Source organism: Orycteropus afer, unplaced genomic scaffold, assembly GCF_000298275.1.
Source record: "Orycteropus afer afer isolate SDZICR_OR568_19922 unplaced genomic scaffold, OryAfe1.0 scaffold00161, whole genome shotgun sequence".
NCBI classification, from domain to species: Eukaryota; Metazoa; Chordata; class Mammalia; order Tubulidentata; family Orycteropodidae; genus Orycteropus; species Orycteropus afer.
In genome coordinates, this window is record NW_006921748.1 from 3,054,734 (window position 1) to 3,069,586 (window position 14,853).

Genomic DNA, 14,853 nt, shown 5'->3' on the forward strand with positions numbered 1-14,853 from the left:
AGTCAGCACACCAGGGTTCCAATCCCTCAAAGAATGTGTCTCTTCCCAGGATGTCCCTGGATATCTTGGAAGCAGGCCACACCCCTAGGGAAACTCCCCTTGGGCAGACTGGCCACTCAGAACACGGTCATCTGATCCCATCATGGGAACAACCACACAGAACTGGGGTCCACCCAAGTTGACACACAGCTGCAACTATCACAACATCCTTCTCTAGGGAATAGTCCCTTCTGACAACATGACCAAAGTAGGTGAGACAAAGGGTAGCCATTCTCACTTCTAAGGAGTATTTCGGCTGCATTTCCTCCTTCAGTGTGCTAGAGCAAGAGAACAGTGTACAAACCTGTTCTATAACTTTAGTTAAATCGCCCCTTGTTTAGGATTAATCCAGGGATATCATATATCATAGGTTATATAATGGGTCAGAGTTTGATTGAGATGCCTCTATAAGTAGAATATTTCTCTACTGTTTCATCACATATGGATATTCTGGGAGAGGCAAACTGAAAAAAAAAATCTACTTTGTCAATGATTCCTGATCATTAACTGTGAAATATATTCTCCTTTGGTGCTCCTTTCCCCAGATTTTATTTTTTCTTGGAAACTTCCATGAGTCAAAAATTGGAGGAAAAGCAAGTTAGGCTTCATGCATGACAAAATTCTTTCTCTCTAGCCTGATTAAAATGAAAGAGAAAGAGAGAACCCAAAGGAGTATTTTTAATACATTTTCCCCTGACACTGCATAAATCTAGGAACGTTTATATGCTAATCAAATCAAAATAGGAATTATTAGTGACTGGAGAGCCCCAACATGGCTGTTATTTTCCCATCAACATATGATAACAGCTCTGACGCTGAATTAAGGATCTGAATATTATATAAGCCCCAAAAGGTTATAGTACATGACAGGTTTAAGCAATATTAAAACCTTCGAAACCCTGCCCCACCTATTACATATTTATTCAGTATTACAAATTGTAAATATTTAAAAATACACAAAGACATAGTGTGGGTAAATTCTTAATGTTTAATGAAATTATTCATGATATACAAAGAGTCAAATAACTCAACAAATACCATGAAGGTTAATGCATGCGAATGAATCTGAAGAATCCAGCAATGAGAATAGCACATTGTGTCCTTTCCTAGGATGATAATAAAATGAAATTATAGTAACTTTATTTTCACAGTTTAGGGATATCTCTGAGAATAAAAGAAAACAACTTTCATTGAAGAGATAGTGCTAGGTAATCCAGATCCAATGCTAGGTCTCCATTTCATGGAGTGTAACTCATTGATTCTTTGTAATGTTCACATTATGGTGTCTTTTACAGAAATCTGTTCCCTGGTAAAAATCCACACATTTAGGCCAGTATATCTACATTCTAACTAAAGGGTCAGTATCTGTTGGGAAGAGTTATAATATGTAATCACAGAGAAGCAAATTATGAAAACTTAAGGAAAAAAAAACAACAAAAAGAGCTGTTGTAATGGGCCCAGTGAGGAATTGTACTTTGATTTCTGGGGTTTTGAGCTGGAATAAACTCAACAACAACAATAACAGAGATTCTAATGTTATTTAAATGATCACAGATTATAATATGTTGTTGTTTTATTGGGTGCCATCAGGTTGATTCTGTCTCATAGCAACCTTAAGTACAACAGAAAGAAACACTGCCTAGTCCTACACCAACCACACAAACATTGCCATGTTTGAGCCCATTATTCAGCCACTCTGTCAATCCATCTTGTTAAGGGTCTTCCTCTTTTTTACTGACCCTCTCTCTACTTAACCAAGCATGATGTCCTTCTCCAGTGGCCTGTCTGATAACATGTCTAAAGTATGTAAGATGATGATTCTGGCTGTACTTCTTCCAAGAAATATTTTTTTTTGCACCTTTAGCAGTCTATGGTATAATTAACATTCTTTGCCAACACCATATTTATTCCAAGGCATTTAATTCTTCTTCAATATTCTTTATTAATTCTCCAGCTTTCTTATTCATATGAAGCATTTGAAAGTACCATGGTTGGGGTCAGGTGTACCTTATTCCTCAAAGTGATACCTGTTCTTTTCAACATTGTAAAGAGGTGTTTTGCAGCAGATTTTTGCAGTGTAATATGTTGTTTGATTTCTTGACTGCTGCGTCGCGATGAGTGGATTCAAGTAAAATGAAATTCTTCACAACTTCAAACTTTTCTCCTTTCATTATGTTGCTTATTGATATAGTTGTGAGGATTTTTGTTTTCTTTATATTAGGGTGTAACTCATACTGAAGGCTATAGTCTTTGATTTTCATCAGTAAGCGCTTCAAGTTATTTGTGCTTCACCAAGCAAGGTCGTGTCATCTGCATATCACAGATTGTCAAGGGGTTTCCTCTAATATGATGCCACATTCTTCTTCATATAGTCCAGCTTCTCAGATTATTCGCTCACCATAAAGACTGAATAAGTATGGTGAAATACCCAACCCTGACAAACTCTTTTCCTGATTTTAAACCATGCATTATCCCTTTCTTTTGTTCAAATGACTGCCTTGTGGTGTTTGTACAGGTTCCTCATAAGAACAATTAGGTGTTCTGGACTTCTCATTCCTCACAATGTTTTCTATAATTTTTTATGATCCACACCATTGAGTGCCTTTGCACAGTCAATAAAACGCAGATAAATATCTTTCTGATATTCTCTGCTCTCAGCCAAAATCCTTCTGATAAATGCAAAGATACACCTCACTCCATGTCCACTTCTTAAACTGGCATGAATTTCTGAAAGTTTCCTGTCAATGGGATGATGCAACCCTTTTTGAATTACATTCAGCAAATTTTACTTGTGTGTGATACTAATGATATTGTTCACTAACTTCCACATTCCATTGGAACACTTCTTTGGAATAGACATAGATAGGGATCTTTTCCAAACAATTGGATAGGTAGCTGTCTTCCAAATTTCTTGGCATAGAAAAGTGAGCACTTCAGTATTCCATCCATTTTTTGAAGCATCTTAAGTGGTATTCCATAAATTCTTTAAGTCTTGTTTCTCACCGACGCCTTCAGCACAGCTTGGATTTCTTCCTTCAGTGCCATCAGTTACTGATCATTTGCTGCCTCTTGGGTGTTGACCAATCCTTTTCAATACAGTGATTCCGTATATTCCTTCCATTTTCTTTTCATGCTTCTTGTGCCATTTAGTGTCCTGCCTGTATATTCTTCAATAGTGAAACTCAAGGTCTCAGTTTTTTCTTCAGTTCTTTCAGCTTGAGAAATGCCAAGCATGTTTTTCCCCTTTGATTTTCCAACTTCACGTATTTGCACTTTTCATTATAACACGTTACTTCGTCTTTTTAATGACCTTTTGATTTTTTAACGTATGATGTCCTTGATGTCATCCCACAACTTTTCTGGTCTTCAGTCATTAATATTCAATGTTTCTTTTATATTCTTGAGATATTCTCTAAATTTAAGTGAGACATAATCAAAATTATACTTTGATCTCATTGACTTGTTTTAATTTTCTTCAGCTTCAATTTGAATTTGCATATGGGCAATTGATGATGTGTTACAGAGTAGCCCTTGGCCTTGTTCTGACTGATGATATTGAACTTTCCCATTGTCTGTTTCCAAAGATATAGTTGATTTGATTCCTATGTGTTCCATCCAGCAATGTCCACATGTAGAGTTTCTGTTTATGTTGTTGAAAAAACATACTTGCAATGAATAAGTCATTGGCCTTGAAAAATTCTATTGTGCCATTTCCAGCATCTTTTCTGTCATGAAAATCATATTTTCCAATTACCAATCCTTTTTTGTGAACTTTCATATTCTAATCATTAGTAATTATCAATGCATCTTAATTGCATGTTTGATCAATTTCAGACTGAAGAAGATGGTGAAAATCTTCAATTTCTTCATCTTTGGCTTCAGTGGCTGGTGGATAAATTTGAATAATAGTTTTATTAACTGGTCTTTTTGTTGGCATGTGGATATTATGCTATCACTGATAGCAGTACCCTTCAGAATAGATCTTGACATGCTCTTTTTCATGATAAATATGATACCATTCCTCTTTAATTTTTAATAACTGGAATGGTAGACCATAAGTTGTCCCTTTTAAAATGCCCTACACCAGTTAACTTTAGCTCATTAATGCCTAGTATATTATTCTTTATGAGTTCCATTTCATTTTTGATGACCTTCAATTTTCCTAGATTCAGACTTCGTATATTTCTTGTTCTGATTATTAATGGATGTTTGCAGCTGTTTCTCTCATTTTGAGTTGTGCTACATCAGCAAAGGAAGGTTTCAAAAGCTTTGCTCCATCCATATCATTGAGATTGATTCTACCTTGAGGAAGTGCTCTTCTAAGTTGTATTTTGAGTGCTTTCCAATCTGAAGGCCTCACCTTCTGGCACTATATCAGATGATATCTCACTGTTATTTGTAAGATTTTCACTGGCCAATTTTTTTTTTTTTTTTTACAAGTAGATTACCAGGTCCCTCTTCCTAGTCTGATTTAGTCTAGAAGCTTCACTGAAACCTGTCCACCAGGGATAGTATAGCTTCCAGCATCACTGTCACACATAAACCACTACAGTATGATAAACTGACAGACCAGTGGTGGCATCATAATATAGCAGTCTAAATTTACACTTCATACACAAGAGTGCCCACTCAAGAGAAACCTTACTTTCAATCAAAACATAACCAGAAAAATTTCATTGTTAGACATAATTTATATCTATAGTCAAAATTTCCACTCAAGAAAATCCTTGCCTTCAGTGAAAAAGTAAGCAGAAATTTTGCATTGGTAGACGCAAGTTCCATCTGTATTCAAAATGCCATTTTCAAATTTTGACCTTCAGTTACACTAGCAGTTTTTTAGAGACTTAAGAAATGGAGACAAAACAATTGTAAATTAAGTTTCAGTTAATGCCACATAAAAAGTCCAATATCTGTAACACAGCATAAAAATTAATTTAGATTGATCTGTTAGTAAAAGAATGTTAAAAATCTTCATGAATATTTTAGTTTCTAGGATATATGTTTATATTTATATAATCAGAATTCTTTTTTAATTGAAAACAAAAAATAAACATTTATATGCAGTTTTGTATTCTTTCATGAATCAAAATAGTTATGTTGAATTTCATGGGAGTTTTACATTTTGTAAGACACAAATTTCTATACAGAATTCCTTCTTATAATTATTCATTTAACTGTATGTAATTTTTTCAGTGCTATGAAATCAATATCCATATTTTTAAAAGAAATTATTCTCATTAGCAAAACAAAAATCCTTTCATTTAGTTGGCAGTATTAAGTTTAATTTTTTAATGTTAATTGGACAGGAGTGGCTTGGACCATTATGAAATGGGTAAAATTCTATCAATATTTTCAGACACAAAAAGTCTTCTTACCAAAAAGAAGACCAGGACTCTGGTTCTATGTAACAGATTTTACAAGAATCATTAGTCTTTTCCTGAAGAAAAATAATAATATTTATATTTCATCTAATTTGTATTCTGGGGTGGATTAACAAGTGTTTAGTTCAGGTTTAATAATCTTTTGATTACTAGTACATGTGCAGGTATTAAATGGAAAGACATTCTGCCATCCCATCAGCTGGCTGCTTCAGTTTCCTACCTAATACATGAACAAATAGATACAAATAAACACGTAAAATATTAAGGTTTGTACTTAAGAACTAGACAAATTTGATTTTAAATTTAAATATGGCAATTACTAGCTGCAAAAACAATCAATTTACCTAACCACTCTGAACATTGGGGTTCCTGAAATGCAAAATAAGGTAACAATGCTACCTAATTTACAGGGTTATGTTAACTAAATTATTAACAGTTACAGGACCTGACTCCTGGTAGGCATGCTATGAATGGTAAGTGCTTATATCGGCTTACAAATGGATAATAGTCAATGCCTGTACTGACCAATGGATTTTGAAAACTAGCATACTGTTCATTGACTCAGCAACAGATTAGATCCATAAATGGAAGAAAGTAGATAATCTTACAGATCATTTTATAAAAATTCCTCATCTTTTTCATAAATCCTGAATATTTAAATCAAAAAATCATTTTTCACAGATACATGCATATCCAGAACAAAGTTTTTAATGTTGCAAAGAATAGCTCCATTATGTCGAGAACCTTGTCTCCACATATCCCACTATACTTCAGGACCTAGCAGTCACTCAGGTAAAGAGAAAGTGCTGAAATATATTTGTTGAATGAATTAACTAAATAGATAACTTTTATTCAAGTACTCAATAGAGGCTATGTCCTGTTTTTACTTAATATTTAGAGTATTGAGCTCATACATAAAGAAGGAAATGATATAAAAATTTTCCAATAATGCCAAAAATATTTACTCAATAAATTTCATAGAAGTTAGCCTGGCATACAAAGTTCTTCAGTCTATTTTGATTAAACTTTTCGTCCTTTCCTCCCATTATTGTAACAAATCTACTACACACTAATTTATCAGACCAGTATTCATTCCCTTTGTAATGTTTTACTTAGTATATGGAACACCCTTCTTAATTAATGTATCTAGAAAAATTGTTTTCATAATTCAAAGTCCAGTTACAATATCACTAATTCTGTGTGGACTTCCTAAGTCTCTGCCTAAAATGAACCATCCTCCATTCTGTCTTCCCAGTCATTCTATTGCTATCTCTGCACATTTTTTAGGGCAAGACTTTTTTGATATGTTCATGTTTGTGACACCTAAACTTGTCATGTTAGCTGATGCTTAATTTTGGTTAATCAAGTTTGTTGATGTATTGAATTAGAGTTAGAAAGCGGAGGCAATCAGGAAAACATAACAAAAATGGGCTAAGAGCTTAACATTTTAACATTTCTAAGTACTCCTCCAACTCTCTGGTTGTTCACTGGATGAACCAAATTCAACCTCTTCTCAATTAAGTTGTGAATTTTCGTGGGTAAATAACCATTCTATCATAATTTTCAGCAACAATCTGATGGGATTAAAATGTAAATCAGCACATCCATCAGATTTCCTGCTATTGATACCATCTCACCACGTGCCTCTGGATTTTTCAAGTAATGGATATGCCTTTATTGTCTTTCTCTTCATTGAAGAAAAGTGTAGCTTTGCTCTGAAGAATACTCTCAGCAGTTGAATGTCATTAAAATGTAAAAAAATACTTATGGAAGAAATGAGCAGATATAAACAAAGAGCAATTTACACACTAAAAACAGTGACATAAGGTGGAGAATAATGGAAAATGAAAAAAAAAATATATAATGATGACTGGTTGACAGATTGCAGTCGTTTTACTCTCTGGGGTGTTGTCACAACCTTCAGTAGGGAGATAACATTGAACATCTGGTGGACAACCAGTGCGGAACCTCAATGAAGCTGAGCATGTGCGGTAAAAGAAGAATGAGCTTGAGGCAGTGGCTCATCTCTTCACACATACCTAGGAAAAGAAAATGAGCCGAGAATAATATTAAATAATAATAGTTTCCTTCTAGGAAAACATTTGAGTCATAATATTACAACTATTTCTACAGCACCAAATAACAGAAAATCATCTGAAAATGCTACTCTTCTTTTCCTCACATGTAAACTATATGATGTGGCATAACACTTAACCTTGCTGACACTTCATTACCTCATATGTAAAATATGGGTAATATCAGCTCCCAGTGATTTTTATTGTAGGTGCTCTGGTAGCATAGTGCCTAAAGCATTTGACTGCTAACCAGAAGGCTGGTAGTTCAAACCCACCAGCCACTCCTTGGAAGGAAGGTTGGGCAATCTACTTCAGTAGTGATATGGCCTCAGAAACCCAAGGATGGGTCGCTATGAGTTGGGGCTGACTCGATGGCACATAACAACAACAACAACAAGTGATTATTGTAGTAATTAAGTTGCTATTACAGCCTGTACTTTATTATATAAGGACATATAGTGCAATGTAATATTTTTTTCTTGTAACTAAGTAATCACCCACTCTTTTGATTAATTTGTTTTATTTTTTGGTACTTGAGGAAAATTTTCTGATAGTGTGCCGTTGAGTTGATTCTAACTCATAGAAACCGTTCATGGCAGAGTAGAACTTCCACATAGGATTCCTTGGGTTCTTATCTTTATGGGAACAGATTACCAGATCTTTTATGCTGAAGAGCCTCTGGGTAGTTTTGAACCATAGACCTTTTGTTTAGCAATGAATGCTTAATCATCATACAACCAGAAGAATAGAGTTTCCTACATAAAACTTTCTTTATGATACTTATTAGGCTGAGTTGTCACTCCTTCAGTGACTTAATTTTACTCCAGTCTTTCAGAGATTGCTGTATTTTATCATTTCTTATTGTCATCACCTATCATCACCTGTGTGCTGGTAAATGTTTAACAACTGAGTCTCAATCCCTGGGGAAAAAGCCCTGTTTTTTTAGCATTTGCCACATTCTGTAGTATAAATACTTTCATTATAGTCAATATCAAGCTACCAACATGAACTCATATTGCAGGGTGGGACACAGCCATACACAATAAGAACTGTCTCCAGTTCACTACTTCCTAATATTCAATATAAACTATTTTTTTTCTAATAATAAATGAAAGTTGTCTCTAAATCAAACAAATAATCCTCTTTTAGATTTTTAACTAATAAAAAGGAAAATTAAAAACAGAAGTGAAAATTGGTAAAAATAACAAATCATTAAGTAGTGCAGATTTCAAGTTATAAGGAATTTGAAGTTAATAGTTGCCTCTGAATTTCTTTCAGATATAAATTAATCCAGGTTCACCTCTGCTGAAATGCTAGGAATCAAGTGTCCTAGTCTTGTTTCCCAGGCTTGCCTAGGATTTGGTTTTGCTATATACGAAGTGTTTGCAGACAGGAATTAAATGTGTAATCTCATTAGAGGCACATCAGCTGTTCATCTTTATGGTTCAGGTGACCAAGCACAAAACAGTTGAAAAGAAGATTGGTTGTCTTCTCCCTAATTTCTATGTGAAATTCAACCTAATTTGGCATTGTGTGATCTGAAGGGAACAGAGTTTGATCTATTATTTCAACAATTTTCACTGAGAGATTTAGGATACAAAACCTGGAAAGAGGCAGCCTTCTCCTTAAGCATTGACCTCCTTTGTGGGAGCAGTGATGCCCTCATTTCTAGATTATTCTGCCAATTCTGTTTCATGCTGTTTTCTACCCAATAATACCCCACACACAATTAAATAGTGCATTGATCCCTTCCCTCTTGTGCAAAGAAGAGAGTTACGTAGCTATGTCCAAAAGATTTCTTTTCTGGCATTCAATGATTCTGCATTTGACTTTTCTCATGGCCTGTATTTACTATAATTTCTGGGGTTATTCCTTCATTTTTGTCTTTCTTGTTCTATTTTATTTTTTCATTGTGGTGAATATATACATAGCAAAATACCTTAACACCATAAGTTAACACCATCTTAACAATTTTGACAAGTACAATTAATTCACTAAAATTTATTATAGTCTTTCAGTTGTACAATCATTCTTTCTGTACTTTTCCAAATTATTCCACTATCATAACATAAATTCAGTTCATTTTCTTTTCATGAAATCCATTCAAAAATCAATTATTAAGACTAACTCTAGGCTGAGTATATTCTCCCACATTTCTATGGTCTATCCAGATTATATATTTTCCTCTGACAACCTACAGCGTTTGTCTATAATTTAATTTCTTGAAATTATTGGTCCCTATGCAAACCCATACCATTACGATTGCCTTTTTATTTTATTTTCAGAGCATATATCACTGATAAACCATGCACATAGTGAATAGTAAGGACATTCTTGATCTGACATTTGAGCTTCTTTCCTTTTCCAAGATGGGCTTTCCCAATCTCCCTACCCTGTGTTCCTCTAGGATGCTGCAAAGGACCTTAATGTTAGACATACAATAGTTAGACATATAATAGAAAACAACACTAGACTAAATTTCTTCCCTCAAGAACAATTGAAGGTTTACTTTATGCAAATAGCATGGTGTTCAGGACTAATTGGCAAATATATTCCCCAAATGATAATGTTAGTTCAGACTCCTGAGAGAGGAGCAGAGAAATGGCATACCTTTTTCTGATCCCCGGAGACTATATGGCTTTATTAAGATAATTCTGCTTCATAGAAACCCAGTTCTGCCAAGAACACAACATACCTTGTCCTCTTTTATGGTGCTGAAATGAGCCAAAAAACCTTGGTATGAGATGCTAAAAATTATAACAGATGTAACTCTCATAGAAAAGTATCAAATATTTCACCAAATTCACCCAGTTCCTATTGAGAGATATGAAATAAGATTATGTTTCATTAGAACAAGTAAAAATGAACAATGCAACAGCCAGAGCTACCTTTTTTGTTTGTTTGTTTTTCTGTTTTTAACACCTTGGTGTTTGTTTCTTCGATTTTCATTCACTGTTTCTTCCAACTTACATTTCCATGATTTTACTTTAATCAGTCAATACTTAAGTATTTATAGTGTCTGCTTATAAATTCAGACACTTCTCTGTTTTAAAGTACTTTCATGCTCACATGTATGTTTTATCATTGGATCCTTGAAAAGAACACTGAAAGAAATTCAAAAACAAACAAACTCACTGCCATCAGGTGTATTCCAACTCATAGCCACCCCCTTTGTGTTTCTAAGGCAGTACATCCTTATGGAAGTAGATTGTCCAGTCTTCCTTCCACGGAGTGGCTGGGGGTTTTGAACCACAAACTTTCTGGTTAGCAGTCAAATGGCTTAGACACTACGCCACTAGAGCTCCTTGAAAAAAATTCAGGCAGATATTAATCTGGTCACATTTAATAGAAGATGGAGCCCAGAATCAAAATCCACACTTGCCAAATTCAAATTCTAAGCTCTTTCTCTATGCTCAAACTGTGACCTATGTTTAGATGTTTGCTTCTCTTTCTCTTAATATATATACTTTTTTCTTTTTTTCTGTATCCCATATTGGAAGTAATTTTTAAACTATATAGTACCTTAATTATTCTCCTATAAGAAATCTCACACATTCCTGTGGTTTTAACTTTGAGGAAATCTTATTCTCCTAAAGCTGATAAAATTCGCAATACATACATCAAATGAAAATGGCCCAGGAGACAATAAAAGTTGATGAGCTTTCAGAGAAATGTGGGCAACTTTCAGTCATAGGGGTAGTGGGTGTTAGGGGAGCATATTTCTTCAACATATCTAGTGAAAACCTAGAATATAGGAAAAAATAATAAAAGGAAGAGAGTGTTTTTTTCTCTGTTATAGTCATAGAATGTAATGCCTGTGCCCTCTAAGAGGGGGTAGTAGAATAAGTGAATAAATACATTAAAAATATTCATCTTTTTAATAATGAATGGAAGGCAAATTAAAACAACAAAAAGTTATATTCTAACATTTCAAACTTATAGTCTTTAAAGAAAATGATTGTATCTTTTCTCACTCAGAAATTTCTAAGGAAAAGGAAATTCTCTACACTATTAAAAATCATATGTTAGTTAATACAAGTGATATGGCTAACAAGAAGTCTTGGGATACACTTTAGGCCTTGGGATAAAACTCAGGCCCAAGGCCTGGCTCTCAGCCCAATAGTAAGATTTACATGAAGAACACTCAAGCCAGGGCGATGCACCCACCCACATCCTTTGGAGCAATTGGCCATGGGGCACCAGAGGGGCAACATTTACATGGAGGAAAAGTGGGACACTGGAGTGCATAACTAAGAAGGGTATAGGGAGGGGAGATGTTACTGGGAAAGGAGAGGAGGAAAGTGGGTTAGAGTTGGAGATGGTAATTGGGGAGTGAAACCAAATGTACACAAAATGTTGAATGCAAAAAAATTCTGCTCTGTAAATTTGCAGCTAAAGCACAATTAAAAAAAAAAAAAAGTAAGTTATAGGTGGTAATTTCTCATAAAACTTACTAACAACTCGCTGCCATCAAGTCGGATCTGACTCATAGCAACCTCTCCTTGGATTTCTGAGGAAGTATCACTATGGAAGTAGATTACCCAATCTTCTTTCTGAGGAGTGGCTAGCAGGTTTGAACCACCAGCCTTCTGATTAGCAGTCAAATGTCTTAGGCACTATGCCACCACAGCAAATGTTGTTTAGTTACCTTCTTATTGACTAATTATAGTACAGTAGTCATTGACCATTCAATCATCTTAGAAATATTTGTTGCAATATCACTATACTGTTTCTAAAATGTTTTTCATGATACTTTTCATCTATGATAAAAGCATGAGCAGACTCTTCTAGTTTAGTTGGTTTGAATCAGGATCTTGAGCACTTTGATAAATAGAGACCTAATTCATTTTCTTTTCAGTATTTGAATCTTATACATATACTCCTCAGGTTAGGAACATGATCATTCCTGAGTATGTTTTTAGGAATGTATAGGCAAGTCAGAACAGGTGCATATGGTTCTTAATTTAGTCTCCCTGTAGTGCAAAAAAAGGGAGCTCTGGTGGTTTAGTGGTGAAAGAACCTATCTGCTAACCAAAAGTTAGGCAGTTTGAATCCACCAGCTGCACTGCAGGAGAAAGATGAGGGCTTCTGCTTCCCTAAAGATTTACAGCCTTGAAAACCCATGGAGCAAAGATCCAGCAAGATGGTGCAATAGAGAGACAAGCTACACAGACCCTTTGCAACAAAGCAATGAGAAACCCATTGAAGCTGACACAGAAGATGATCCCAGAACCTTGACCTGTGAAGTGAATTAAAGACCAACTAATAGAAGAACCTGAGTGAGAACAGTGAGTAAGAAAACAAATGGAGCTGCGGACTGCCAGGTGTCCCAAAGCCACAGCCATTTTGAATATTTTCCTGGTAACAACCTAACAATTGGCTCTGCACACTAAAGACTACTTGAAAAAGGACTACATTGATGCCTGACAACCAGAAAGGAAAATAGAGAAGAAGGAGACAAACTGACTTGTGGACTGCCAGTGGCTGTCCTGAGTTTACAGCCATTTTGAATATATGCAAGTGGTGTTCTTACCTGGACAGTGACCTATGAATAGTCTCTATTTGTGTAGGACAGCACTGGCAACCACACTGGAGGCTGAAGACTAGAAAAGTATGATACTCCCATTGTTAATCTTACACTCCACACTCCGTTGGTGAACAGAGGTTTGGCTATCTGCCACCTTCACCCACCTTCTTGACCAGCAGGAATTCCATCCCAATCTCTGCCCTGACAGAGTGACAGAGCCTTGGTGATGTGCCCCACTCCCCACAGTTTTGTTTTTGTTTGTTTGTTTTTAAAGATTTTATATCCTCCTCTTGTCTTCCCTTTTTTGTCTTTTTCTCTTCCTTACCCCAGGATCTTATTTTTGTTTTTCTTTTTTTCCTCTTCCCTTTTCCTGCTGGTTCCTTTTTTTTCCCCCCATTTTTTTCTTTACTATTGTTTTATTCTTACCCTGTTCTCTCATTCCACCCTCCCCAGATATCAAAGCCTTTTTCCCCATTACCTTTCTTTCATCATCATATATATATATATATATATGTATATGTATGTATTTTGTTGTTGTTGTTATTTGCCATCGAGTTGGCCCTGACTCATAGTGACCCTTCCTTGGGTTTCCGAGGCAGTATTACTACGGAAGTAGGATTGCCCAACCTTCTTTCCAAGGAGTGGCTGGTGGGTTTGAACCGCCAGCCATCTGGTTAGCAGTCAAGTGCCTTAGGCACTATGCTACCAGAGCTCGCTCCTATATATATATATATATAATATATAATTATTATTATTTTTAATTTGTGTGTGATTGCTCCTGTTTGTTTATGTGGTTTCAGTTTGTTCTCTTTTTTATATTTTTCTGGTGTTCTTTTTTTTCATTTTTTCTTTGTCTTGCTGAGTGGGTGACAGCAATTGTTCCAACACAGCCCAACCACATCTGCACCTCTTGTAGCCTCATCAACTGAGTGAGGGTCACTACTTGCTTTTGCACCAACTGGCCAATCATAGATGGCAAGCAATACCGGCTCAACTCACCCTCAATTGCTCATTACTAACAGCTAACAGAGATCTGTACACACAATCCCATTCTCTGTCATACCCAGCAGGAGGCAAGTGATGAGTGCTTAAATTCTAACAACTAGTGAATAGAGAAAAATAGTATCTTGTTCACATAGATACATCAAAACAAAATAAAGGGGGAAAAAAAAAAAAACTTAGGTGAATCCACCAACATAAAACCACAAATCAAACATAAATATAATACTACAATGTCTTTGAGACAACAGACAATCACAGTCCACAGGAAAAAAAAAAAAAAAAAAAAAAAATTCAGATCAAACAGTAGAAACAAGGGGCCAGGATAGAAACCCAGAGAACATCACTGAGGAAGCAGCATTGAACTCCCTGGTAAGGAATTCAAAAGAATTGTAAATGGGTACTATCAATGGATTGAAAGATTGATCAAGGAAAATACTGACAAATTTAAGGAAAACACAGACAAAACTCTAGAACAATTTAGGGAAACAATACAAGAACAAATTGACAAAATAAACAAAAAATTAGAAATGATGCAAAAACAACAAACAGAAATCTAGAAAAATAATACTAAGATTTCAGATATAGATAACACAAAGAAGGAGCGAAAGAGTAGAATTGAATCAATGGAAGACAAAACTAATGAGATTGAAGACAAATATCTCAATACCACTTTGTTAAGTAAGTAATCAGAAAAAAGATCACAACAAAATGAAGAATGCCTAATATTCATATGGAGTGTCATCAAGAGAAATAACTTATGTATAATCGGAATTCCAGAACAGGAAGAGACAATTAAAACCTCAAAGAAAAATGTTGAAGATTTGTTGGA